This window comes from Hylaeus anthracinus, unplaced genomic scaffold (assembly GCF_026225885.1).
Source record: "Hylaeus anthracinus isolate JK02 unplaced genomic scaffold, UHH_iyHylAnth1.0_haploid 0, whole genome shotgun sequence".
NCBI lineage: Eukaryota > Metazoa > Arthropoda > Insecta > Hymenoptera > Colletidae > Hylaeus > Hylaeus anthracinus.
The window spans coordinates 24,722,927-24,736,428 of record NW_026533254.1 but is presented as its reverse complement, the minus strand read 5'-3'; the positions used below and the strand labels follow the sequence as shown (position 1 = coordinate 24,736,428).

Here is a 13,502-nt window from a genome sequence, read left to right as displayed (position 1 = left end):
TCGAGTCCTATCGAAGTATTATCAAACTTTTCTGTTACCGAATTCGCGTGTGACCGAATTTCCAGACCGAATTCTCGCCCGCTACCGAATATTCGTGCGTCCGAGTTTCGGAGACGTCGAAGCCTAACTCTATACATTTTTAACGCGTTTTGATATCCTGAAATCGAAGCCACCGAACTTGGACCAGAGTTTCAAGGCTTCACAGTCGTTTCCACGACTATTTTCTCCGCGCCCTCGACAGCATTCACTGCTTCTGACAAACTAATTTGTCGCGAAACAATGACAACGCGGCGCTGGTTGACATGGACGACGTGGTAAATGGAATGTGTCCAATCATCCGGTGGAACAGAGAGCGATGCAACCCGTCAACGCCTCGTCCTACGAATACCCTCCAGGCCCTTCTCCCTTGTTCACCCTCTCCGTCCCTTACTTTATCTACCCATCTGCCTATCTAGCCGCTTGTCTGCGCGCCGGATCTTTCCGACGATATCGCGTACACGCGGCGAGTCAATGGCTCGGGGTAGAATCAAGATCGACGTGGGCGTTGAATAGCGTTACCGATAATCTGATAAGTGGTCTGTAGCTCAACGATGTTCGCCAGGGACTCGGACGTGCATATGCGTAGTTGATTAGGTGATTGGGGGTCTAGGATTCGGGGGCTGGGCGAAGCGCTGGAACTTGAAGAAGACGTAATCATGTGGTGACAACGCGTGGAGGTGATAAAGCTTTGGACACTGGAATCGTTAAACCAAGGGAACGGGTTGTAGTTGGGAATTTAGGTGCGTGGGAGGTTCGACACTTTGTTATTTCGGGGATCCATAGTTCGAAAGCATCGAGGTGTTTAAAGTAGTGACATTTAATTGTAGGAGTCTAAACGAAAAATAAGGCACGGGGATTCGAAGCCAGGATCCTCGGATCCACAGTCGACCGCTTTACCTACGCGACCAATCCCGTACCCTACGTTTCGTGTTCTTATTTGACTCCTTATTGTTGGGTATGGGTGGCGCGGACACTACATAATTATATGGCGACAACTCGTGGAGGTGATAAAGCTTTGGACACTGGGATCGTTAAATCAGCGAAAACGACTGCACTTGGAAATTTAGGAACGCGAGAGTCTTAATACTTTGTTATTTTGAGGATCCATAGTTTGAAAGCATCGAGGTGTTTAAAATACTGACATCTGAGCGTCTCGAAAACTTGTTATTCGACTCAGCACTTGTAAGGGGATACGACTCGTGAGCGAGGCTCGATACAAACCACGTCCGTCGCTCAAATGAATAAAACTGTTCCCAGCGACTGTCGTTGTTGGTTTAATCCAGTATCGACCGGCGCAAGTGCGACCGATTGCAAAAGGAAGAGCGCGCAAGGAGGAACGGCGAGATGATAACAGGGTAGACCGCGGGCAAAGAAACTGAAAGAGAACGAGATTGTTGGGGAGCGTCAAAGGACTTTGAAATTTTATTTCCGCTCGAGATGGCACCCTCGCGGAACGGTATTTGCGTGGCTACAGCCAGCCAGAGTGCCGTAATTACCCGCAATCAGTCACAGGATTACGTATGGAGACCCTGCAGTTCCACCTATTCCGTTCCCCTTTTTCACCGTGGCTCGCGTCTTCTCGATCTCGCGACCTTTCCAATAGCCAAGGACGGATGCAGGTGCGAAGGATGGTCTCAGGAGTCCTCGGTCGGCGGAGATTTTTTCTAATCTCGGCTCCCAACGACCAGCCGTCTCTCCCGCGAGCAGGAGTGGAAATAAGATTAGACGGAATGGCCGTGCATTTTTTCGCGTCATGATAGGTACCGTCGCGAACGAAGGGTGCGATTTAACGTCGTTAGCGCGGAGAGGCGACCATTTGTCTGAATGAACGGGCTCTTTCCACGAAACATGACCCAGAGTTAGCGCAACGCGGACCTGATTAAGCTGATTTAGATCTGACCGCGTGATTCTCGCGCAGCAGGTGTACCCCAGACGTGACCTGGACTCCTGGAATTTATGGCTACCTGGTCTAGGCCTGGACGGACTGGACTGCTGGTTTGTTAGGTCTGGGAGCCCTCTGTTTAGATCTTCTTTCTTTTTGTAACGTGGCCGTCAGTCATTTTTGGTCCCACACCCACTCATCGCTCTCTAGTTTAACCCTTTTTTAATTACAATTTTTATGTGACTGGTGGAGTCGATCGATTTGTGAACGTTTAACAATTACCTCTTCAACTGTTCGTTTATCATCTCTCATCACCGAGTTCTTCATCCACCTCGGTCTTTCCAAGTCCACCTCACAACTGACCAGATCCAACGTTGACCTACACAACCTCCACTCGAAGTCAGTTTACTCCACGTGTAACGTTCCCTGCGTCCCCAGGGCCCAGTGCTCGTTTCCAGCAGGAGTTTAATATCTCCTGCGAACGTCCCGAAAATTCGTAACGTTTAATGAAGCTCGGCCCTACCGATTGTCTTTTTCAATCGACCACTCAGCCCCGGCAAGTGTGCCAGAGATGCGGCAATAGGGGACGAGCACGACGATGATGAACGACCACCAGGAGCCACCCCAGTCGCCCGGCTACGGGGGTGCGTATGCAGTTATGCAGAGTTCACCGATGCGTCACTCCGGGTGCATTATACAACGCGCCCTGGGACCGCGTATTCCCCGGAGAGCTCCTTCGACGGAGTTTCCCTTCGAATATATTCCAGTTGTCGCGCGGATCGGCGCCTGACTCGCGCTGGATCCAAGGAATACTTTCTTTTAAGGGAAATCGATAGTGCATCCTTTGAAGTAGCTCTTTGGGGGAGTTCATGCAATCTCTAGCGGTGCATCCTGCAGCTACTTTTCAGCAAATTTCATTTCGAACGGAGAATAATAAATTAGCAATTTATTCAAACTTAACTCGACTAAACGAGTATACCTTTGAAGAAGCTCGGGGACGAATCGCGAGTTCCAAAGAGCTGATGCGCTATGTATAGGTTATGTTTGAACCGGTCGCTGCGCAAATCGATCGATTCTTTTTTTGAAAAGTCTGAAATCCGAGTACTTGGTGTAGTCGTGACTTTGTATGTTTATAATAACCAGACTGCGGATCTTTATGCAAAATAAAATTTTCGCAAACGTGGCTAGAAAAATTGAACCTGAATAGGAATTCATTTTGTTCTGCGAATATTATAACGTGAACTTTACTTTCAATCTTTTTTATATTCTTACGACACGTTTGTGATCCTGCGAGGAATCGGATGGAGTTGATGGCATCGAAACCGTCTAGGACGACACGTATATTACTAGCGAGATAACCGTGGATTAAAAATAGGCGCGCAGGGGCGTTTGTCGAATACAAAATGCAATCCGTCTGCTGACATTTAAAGGTTAACTAAAGTTCTTTAGTCGCCTTTAGGCTGCGTCGCGTTTTTACGTTCTTCGCGGATGTATAGTTAAAACCTCCTCTTTTACCATCGCTCCCCTCGCAACCTATAGGAATATTATTATTGAGAGCCGACGGTGTAACGTATCCCTTTGAGGACTCCCCGCTTTGATCGCGTTCTTTGAAATTGAAGCAATCAATATCGCGATACGTGTTGTTCTTTGAAAAATAAGTAGGAGGTTTAGTTGAGAAAAGGAAGGGAATTTACAAAGGAAATGGTTTCGGGAGGATGCTTCGCGGCCCGAAACCTAGTTTTACGGTCTCATACGGTTTTATACGTCGATAAACAACTAAATTTCACGGAGAAACTGGGAGAACGGTTCGAGAAGGGCCAGAAAATACAGGAAAACTCGACGCCAGACGGGACGAAAACATTTCCAGCGCGTTCATTACGCAACGCTCGACGTATCGAGCCGTGCGAACGCTGCGACAACATTAACATTATCAAACATCGAAATTACGTCGAACGCTAAACGTGGCCAGGGGCGGCGATCTGATTAATCCGATCGAACGTAATCTCATTTGGCTGGGCGCGGTAGTATCGCGTATCGTCGCCGCCTATACATTGTTCGAAGATTTACTAATGAGAGAACGTCGCGCAGAAGAGCGCGATCATCGAATTTAATTACCGGTATCAACGAGTCCGCGGCTCTGGCAATATTTGGACAGTTCGTTGCCAAGTGATACTTCATCCCGAGCGTACATTCGTCGTTTCACACATTCATTGACCAACGGACTCCGTCGCGAATGTGTTAAAAAGATCCCAAAAGTAATGATTATTCGAGCGAAAGGAGATTATTTTTAAGCAATGCTTGGTAGATTTACGATGTTCAAAGGGTTAAACCAACCGATTTTGATAACCGAAGCGGAAAAGTCCAACGCCCGGATAATAAGGTAATTTTCATGATAGATTACCATCGCGGAATCTAATCGCGCATATTTACACCGTGTCTCGACTCTGCTCGAACGAGAATCAGCAATTTTAACGAGCGATCGGAAGACGATGAATGAGATTTAATATCCACGGATGGATTAATAGCAAAGCGAGATGCCCGAGGTGAGGACATTTTTTGATGAATCGACGAACGCTCGAGTCGAACAACGATTGATCTCGATTCGATTCGACGTCTCCTGCGCGATTCCGTCCATCCAGACTTCTTTCAAAATTAATATTAATTCCAGACTTGTAATTCGCCAAGATATTATATAATATTCAACAACGTCACATTGGAAATTGGGTTCTCGTGAATCTTTTTGCACGATTTCCTTTTCAACATTTGTTTCCGAAAGACCAAGGGTGGTTTATCGTCGTAAACACAGGCGTTCGACGACGACGCGGCGTGTACACAATATTGCGGGCAACGTTCGCGAAAATCGGTCCTATCGATCAGAGCCTGTAATTAAGAGGGGCCATAGGCAGGGGTGGGTTAACGAACCGTTGTATTTCGACGGTATAATAATCGAGCAATGCGGCAGCGCCGCGAAGGGTTGCATTGCCAGCTTCCAGAGCGAGATAATTCCACGAAAGGGATGCAGTCGCGAAGATTGATTGCGATCGATCCACGACGTCCTGAAGAAGGCGTCGTCCTTGGCCAATCGTGCAACTTCCTGGTCAAGTAGAGAGTAAGCACTGTTTCGCGACTGTAACTATGAAAATTCGATGAAAATTGGGTAGCTCCATATTTTATGGAGCCAAGAGTGAAATTCCTGGGGCAATGTAAAAATTGTACTCGCCCAGAATGTTGAAATAGGTTCTGACAGCTTCATGGCGAATAATTTTCACGGTTAACTGGAGTTTTCGTTGTTCGAAGGTTACATGCATTCAGGGCGCTGGAGGATTGCGCAAGAGAGACCGTAACGCGTGTAATTACAGAGATTTTAACGACACGTCGACTTCGGACATGCCAACAATGGGACATTGTAACCGTGGCGCGCGTATCCGAACGACGCGATTCCAGCCGAGCCTGAATTTCATTATTGTTACAATAATTAATATAGATGGTCCAGAACTATGGCTATTACGTGGAAGGCTGCTTGATTGCACCTAGAGGCGGTTAAACCTGAAACAATCTCCATAACCTGACTGAAACTTGATGAAAGAGCTGTAGGGAATAACGCCAAGACTCTGCAGGATCCCAGTATTAAACCCTAGACATACAATGACGAGTTAGGGTGGTTTTGACGAGTCTGACTCGTGAACACGTCAGACGTGGTAGACGTGTCTGGTTCCTTTACATATTCCAAAATGTTTCGAAATATTACATACTTCACAGCAGCATTTTCGCGATAACATAAATACAAGAGAATATTAAATATCTTTCGAACGTATGAACTTCCGTTTTATTTATATGCGTCACCAATTCAGAAATTTTCGTCAGAATCCACTTTGAAATTAAATTTCCCCCCGATTTCAAGCCTGTGTACCTCGTCCCCGAACAACTTCTATCCAATTCAACGTCCCGAGCAGTCTTACTCCGGTAGAGCGAACCCCCAAGTCGCGGGCTACATTTGGCCGGGATCAAGCGAACCGATCGTGCCCTTCTAATTATGGGGGTGTCCCGACTGGACGCCACATTTTGATGGTATAATAATCGAGGGAGTGCGGGGTGGCAAACAGTCGGTCGCGCGGAGATAATCCTACGGATCAGAGGAGCGGAGGAGCGCGACAACGTCGCCTCGTAAATTCCACGGTGGCGCGTGACTCACGACAGGGGTTGGGATCAACCGCCCTCCGTGCCCGCGGAAGGAGCCACACGGGGCCGACGTCACGGGCATCGCAAAAACTCGTTTCGACGCGGACGAAATGAGACGCGAGACCGTCGATGCGAAAACTTGGAATCGGTTCCCCGTCCGGCCCCTGGACTCGCAGTGCTATCAGAGGAACGCGACTCACAGATGGACGACGCGCGTCACGCATCGCTGCGCGCGGAATTCAGCCGTGACTGGTGCCTCCATCTGAAATTCGGAAGAGTTGCGCGATTCCGCGTGGCTGGCTCGCGTGCCATCGGCTAGGGAAAAAATGGGATCGACACCCTTTGCGAGGAACGCTCTCGCGGTGCCAGCGATCCGTGTCTAGGCTTGACGTCCTACGCGTTACTTTCGTGTTTTTCACGGGATAGGTACTTCTTTATCGCTTCTTTATCGGCGGACTTTTGATGTCAACCGCGCGGCCAATACCAAAAAAAATGTATACAATAAAAACGGGATACAAGACTGGAGTGCAAGGAAATCGAGACCCAAACATGGTCTCACAAACTCGTCACCATTAGCAGGTTCTGTGAGTCGAGCACTTTGAAAGCTGAACCTGTCTTAACGCTACACCTAGTTGACCCATACGCTGACCCTCCTAACCTGCCTATCAAAGCTAGATACGCAGAATTAAGTAACGTCGTTAAACGCACTAGAGCAGACGTTGATAGCATCGAAGCCGTGTCATCGACGCGATAATCGCAATGCCGACACTGTAATTTAAGATAATCCGCTGTATAAACACGACTCCACCCCTCGACATATAAGGTGCACCTCCATCGCATGCATATCCTCGCCGAGTGAATAAGTAAAACAACCCTCTAGAGTGGGGGACCTCGAGTGACCCGGAAGCTCCAACCCCGAAAAAAAAGCTGGCAAAAAGGACGACGACGCGCAGCTCAGCGCCAGCCGTCTTATCTCTCCTCGCACATCATCTCAAACAATATAAATCAATGGACCGTCAGCCCTTGGCACGGCATTAGCAAATATAAAACAGAGCGTCGCCTGTGCACGTACGCGTATATATCGCCCCAGCATCCAGCGAGGGCGGGGCCTGGACCTCGAAGCAGGTCGTTTTTTAGCCGCGTTAAAATGCACCCTCTAGCGGGAAAGCGTCGCGCCACCCTCGTCTCGAGGCTCGCCCCCGACACGGGCCACCGGATAATTCTGTTTTAGTTTCGCATTACAATACGACGTACGGTAGTGTCCCTGCGGGGGTGACTTGCTCGCACCTCCGCCAGCCCCTTCGTCGTCCCGACTGCATCATGCTTCCTCCTCCTCCTCCTCCTCCCCCCCCCCCTCCGCACTCCTTTTCGTCGAAAGAGAAATTCGTTTTCCCGCGCTTAACTTCGTTCGTTGTTCTTTTTCTTTATTTCTCTTTTCCGAAGACGCTCCCCGCGGCTCCTTAATCCGAGCGCCAGGCGGAATTTGACTAATGCAATCGCAAATGCTAAGAAGCCATTTCTTCCCGGCCATTGTGCCGCGTTATTCCGTTAGTCGCGCTCCGCCAACGTCCCTCCGGCATCCTACCCCGTCCCACGCCCCTGGGCATAGGTAGAAAAGAAGGGCGACAATGGAGAGAACTCCGCGAGCGTACTTGTTACGAACGCGTCCTTCTCTTCGCGGGGAGCTCGAGTGGCCCTGGCGGATTTAAATGTTTGCCTCCGGCTAGAGGGGCGGTCTACCAAGACGTGAGTGCCTCTCTCGGTGATTTTCGGACGGTTAGGACCTTGCCAGCCACTCTCGCGGAAAGTTCTTTTTCTTGTTGCAGTCCGCTGGTCCGGGGGTTGCACTTAGGGAGACTTATTTCCGTGGAATATGTGTTGTAGGGATTTCCCTTGCTCCCCGACTGCGCTGAATTTCAGATTTACATAAGGTTTCTCATTCAGGGGCGGTTAATACGTACTGTACATTGCAATCGGGTGTCGCGATAGTTTCAGCGGACGACGAGCACGGAAACTAGCGACGCCACCGAGAGTGGCACTACCGCGCCATGATGGCATGTAACCGTGGCGCCATTAGTTTAACTTCTCGCCACGATGGCATGTACCTGAGGCGCCGCTAGTTCGGCGTTCTCGTCACGATGTCGTGCACTTGTAGCGCCCTTAGTTTAGCCCTCAGGGGCTGTAGCGGTGTTTTTCTAAGCTACAGTACGGGCTTAGCAACCCCGAGGTACCCGAGCTAGAGCGCTGCCAGCGAGTCCCCACAGAAATGAGTTGTCAAACGACAAAGAGACAAGAAGTTATAAATTTACCAATAGGTGGTGTTCACGTTCATGATGGCGTGTACCTGAGACGCCACTAGTTGGCGCTACCGCTATGATGGCATGTACCTGTGGCGCCATTAGTTGGCGTTCTCGCCACCATCCGCAACAGTTTGTCATCACATATTCCTATCTCCTGCCCATACACTCCTTCTAATGATCATCTGTCCACTGCTACCCATTCGTTACACGATAATCTTCTTCATCCTCTGCCTCAGCCCCAGGCTCGCTTCGAACAGGGTCTCCTCGAAGGGATCGATTCTCCTTAAACTGATCCACGTGTGCGTACGTGTTCCCAGCTCCTCGGAATGCAAGTTCACGAACAACCAATTTGTCAAGCCGCTACACGAACGAAGTGGATTGCTCTCATGATCGGGCAAGGTTTCCAGCTTGGCTGGAAGGGAATGTCGAACGTTCCTATCGCCCGCCTCCCGTCCTCCCCGGCCAACTGTGTCGTGGAATAAAATCCGAAGTATATTTCAGGCTTACGTATGCAGACGGCCACTGCCAAATTCTCTCGCAAATCCTCGCTCAAGAGGCGAACGGGAATGCAACGAACGGACGCGGAGCCCTGGCCAGACCGCGCGTCCTAACAAAACAGTGTGACGTGCCACGGCACCGACGCAAAACACCCTGAAAACTTGCCAATTCGTTCGTCGGGAATTCCCGGGGTGGCCGGATGCGACCGTAACCGATGATCGAGGAACGGAATGATTCCATTTGGCAGTCGTTGTTCCCCGAGCCTGGAAAACGGCGAGCCGTTTTTCTGGTAAACGGCTTCTTATTGTTTAATTGAGCCTGGGAGGCCAGCAGACTGGCAGGAAGGAAGCAAAAAGCTCGCAATGTCTGCTTCAACGTTACCGAACGACGAATCGAGGGCTCTGCTCGCGTTGGCTCTTGGGAAGGCGGATTGCAAATCTGCCAAATCGAACAGCGGCTGTTCCGGAGACTCCCGGTCTCGTTTAGAAGTCTTGGCGCCTAGTGACAAGTAACTGATAGGGCAGAAAGCCTTAAATTAATAGCACTGATTCGTCGCCTAACAGTACGAACTTCCAACTCTCGATCGATACAACTAAACGACTCTCGCTCCAACTCAACACAGCCGCAGAGAAACAATGTAAAATTAAGTTCGTGCCTAGTCTAGAATCCGTTGCGTTGGTCGATGCCGCGAAACACGATCGGCCCTTCTCGCGTCATTGTTTTTAATAACAAAATCTCGGTACCTCTGACGCTATCGGATTACGAAACACCCGATACCCCGTGCAGGGTTTTTTCCCTCTTTTTTCCCTTCCCCGTAGAGCGGACGCTGATAAAACGAGGTTCCCAGTGCAAGGATATCGGTGTTGGCCGGCTTTCTAGAGATCATCGCGTCGTCCAGCAGCGCCAGGGACAAGGGTATTCGGTTTCAATGATATCGATGCCATCGTGCCGATACTGCGACATCCCCTGTTGCGAAAGGGTGGCGTAAACAAGGGATGGGACACTGGGCGAACGGCACCTGATCGGGTACGATGCGTCGAGGGTCTCGTAGCCTGCTTTTTTTGAAAAATGTCTCCAGTCAAGACGAAGTAATCTACAGGCTGTTGTATAACCTGTGATGCATAGCGGTGGTTCTTTTTTTTAGGTATGATCATTGTGATTTAGTAGAGCAGAGACGTCCCCAAGAATATCGTGCAAACCTGATTTCAACCCTAAAACCTGGCCCCAGCAACCAGAGGAGAAACCTGTGCGTCCCAAGCAAAATTTATGGATCTGAATATAGAAGTTGTCTGGAGATATACAGGAAGGTATTCCAAGGGGTAGGTCCCTCGTGGGGGTTAATATCATTTTCTTTCTGTAGAATAACGAGGGAATTTTATTGGAAACCGAATCTTGATCGATGGGTTAGCTTTCTGTAAGCTTTTAACTGGGGATTCGAGAAACACCGATACCCCTAACGTGCGAATCAATTTTATACGTCATTTGTAAGGCTTAAAAGTATATTCCAGCGAGTGGAAGTATTTTTATTCTCAATCTTTCGTGAAGCTAGGAGTGGTTAGCTAGACTTTAGGAGGTTTATACAGTCAGTCTCATAAATATTCGTACCTTCTATGTCTGTTAAAGAAATCTGTCTAAATCAAATGATAGGTTTGACATTTTTAAATAAATGTTTCATTGTGAATATATACATGAATAAACTTTACACTTCCATGTATTAATAATGAAATATTTGTTTGAAAATAGCAAACCTATCATTTAATTTAGACAAATTTCTTTGATAGACATAAAAGGTACAAATATTTATGGGAATGACTGGAACTAAGAAGTCTCGATCCCCTAATCTAGTACACTACCATTCACTCAATCGCATCCCCAACTGACGCTAACCCTCACGCACAGGTTTCTTCTCCTCAACGCTCATCTCGTTCCTCCTCGAGTGGCTTCTTCCCTGTTAGGACCGCCAGTGTTCTTCGTCGCTGAAGCAGCCCACTGGGCAGTCATTCGTCGGTAATCCAATCATAAACGCCCAGCCACCGGGTCAGAGGCCCCCGCCGCGTAACAGTAATCCGTTATTACAGAGAGATTTTATTCCTCCTGATAGAATTTCGCCGGCAGCGGCGGCCTGCCGTTTCCAATCCCGCGCGGAACGTTCATCAAAGCAGACAAGGACGGCCACGGATTTCCCGATTTTCGAGGCGTTCATTCGTGCGTCATCGCACGTCTCGTCACGCGGACGTGGGCCCCGATAATGCACTTATCCGCAGCTGGATGGGGAGTCGCGCGAGGCTGGCAACAAACGCGATGAATGCTGGCTTGATTGGAGCCTCGAAACGCGCGACGATACGTCGAAACGCGACGCCCGTGGCACGCGCGATTCGATTACGAGAGACGCTGTTTGCTGCATGAATCCGCGACGAATAGGTGGGGCAGCTGCCTCCGGAGATTCTTGCTGTGCAGCGATTCAGGGATTTTACGACGGCTTGGTAGTTCGTGGGAGGGATCTCTGTTCGTTTCGGCTGGTTGAAGTACGTTTGACGATGTTTGAAATGGATACTCATAAGCGTTTGTACACGACAGTTGAATATCAGGACTTGGGAGATGAGATTTGCAACTAGGAAGATAGAAATAAGGATTTGGGACTAAAAGCTGGTGACCTGGAGTCTGGGATAAAGGGACCTAGAAATAAGAACTTGAGTCTCAAAGCTGTTGACTTGGGACTCTGGGATTAAGGACTCGAGACTTGAAATTTCCTGCATCTCCAGAGCCTACTTTACCTGGCCTTCAAAATCGGTTCTGCGTTGGCCAGGCCAGCTAGATGAAACTTCAAACATGGTCACCGAGCCAACAATAACGCACCGTAAGACGCAATTCTAGCGTGCACCGCAAGCCGGGTTCTCAGAGATTCCAGCGGGACGCGGCATTGATGCTTCGGTCACGGAATGCCTTTGACGCTCGCAACAGAACAGAGCTATAATAGATTCATGCGAAATCCGTGGTAAACATAATTACAATAATTCTGTGGCCACCGATCAAAGGGGAATCGCGTTCCGGTCAGCAATTATGGGATGGAACGTTATTGCACAGTTACAACGGATACATAATTCTTCATTCGAGATTTCCATAATTTTTCCGTTGGCCTGCATAATTCATGCGCGGTTTTCAATCACATTCGTTTCAGCGAAGCCTGTAATAACCATGCGTAAATCCTGCAGCGTCGCTACGCATTTGTATCTATCGACGCCAGCCTGTCATTACATTGATCAAGATTTCCTGCTTCGCTATCATTCGCGCTTCTGCGATGGGCCTGCCAGGACGCTACCGGAATCGATTGCTTGGCAAATAATGAAGAAACTCGCGCGTAATGTATCGGAAGATGACCAGGCCTTTCAGATGTCTTAATGGCCTAGAAGGACCGGACAGTTAGATGTTGGAAAGTTGCTAATGATCAATGCCTGCAGGAGGTGAGGCGTCGGTGCTGGTGTAAGGCAACAAAAGCTGAAAGATAGAAGTGGTTTCCAGGCCTACATAGTCGAGTGCTATGCAAATCCTGATGCTAATTTCGGCTTTGTGCTTAGAGATGTTAATTACGACTGTCAAGAGCTCTCAAGAGAACGTGCAAGTTCGCAACAGTCGTCCAAGTATCTTACATGCAACCGGTCTAGTATCGCTATTAATCACCTAACTCCAAGCACTATGCTTTGAGGAGTATATTTTTTCCTCGAGGAAAGTATCAGCTATGACTGTCAGGAATTTTCGAGAGAACGTGTAGGTTCGCAAGAGTTCACCAAGTATCCTCGGTGCATGCAACTGGTATATCGTCGCTATCAATCACCTAACTCCGAGCACTATGGCTCGAGAAAAGTATCAACCCAGTGGTTCACTTGTCGACGACCTGCAACCCTATCGGATGAGGATCTTATCAAAGGATAACTGTAGACATGACAGAGACATAACGATAGACGAGAACAGTTTCGCGTTATCAAGAAACAATCAGTTCCCGTTTCCTCCGCTCGAGCAGAACGTGTCCACCTCCAATCTCCAACATCTACCTAATCCCCACGCAACAATAGACACCCGAGGACTGGGGGGCCCAGCGAAAGTGTCAACAAGCGTCCCTTTTACGTGTCCAGCGTTCCCCAGTAGCTCCAGTTCCTCGGATCTTTTAAAAGTCCATCGCGCATCGGACGCAAACAGAAATTCAAGTAGCACTCGAGATGCTCGCCAGGCGTGACTGGTTGGACCGCGGCTGGCTAGGTCGGACGACGATCGCCGCGAGGGACGCGTGACGCGGCACGCCGCCGTACGGAAGCCGATCAGGCTGTTATTACGCGATCGCTTTCGTTATTTAAAAGCGTTCCCGGAGGCCCCCGAAGCGGCCGACTCTAATTCATCGAGGACGATCGGAAGACCATCCAGCGAGATTAACGAGCCCGATTCCATTGACGCTCCGCGTTCAACGCTATCCGCGGCGTAGGATCGACGGACGTGCTATTTGCATAATCCGTCGATTTTTACGATTCTCGTAGAGCCCGGGGAAGGAGGACGTCGATCCGCCAGGACTCTCAGATTTGCATAAGGTTATTCTTTCCTTGAATGCTGGGGGG

General features: G+C 49.1%; 1 protein-coding gene across 1 annotated transcript in view; it reads right to left on the bottom strand.

The window, feature by feature from the left end:
- LOC128893903 (uncharacterized) overlaps positions 1-13,502 on the bottom strand; it is a 380,105-nt gene that overhangs the window by 285,900 nt on the left and 80,703 nt on the right. The gene's annotated exons all lie outside the window — the stretch shown is intronic.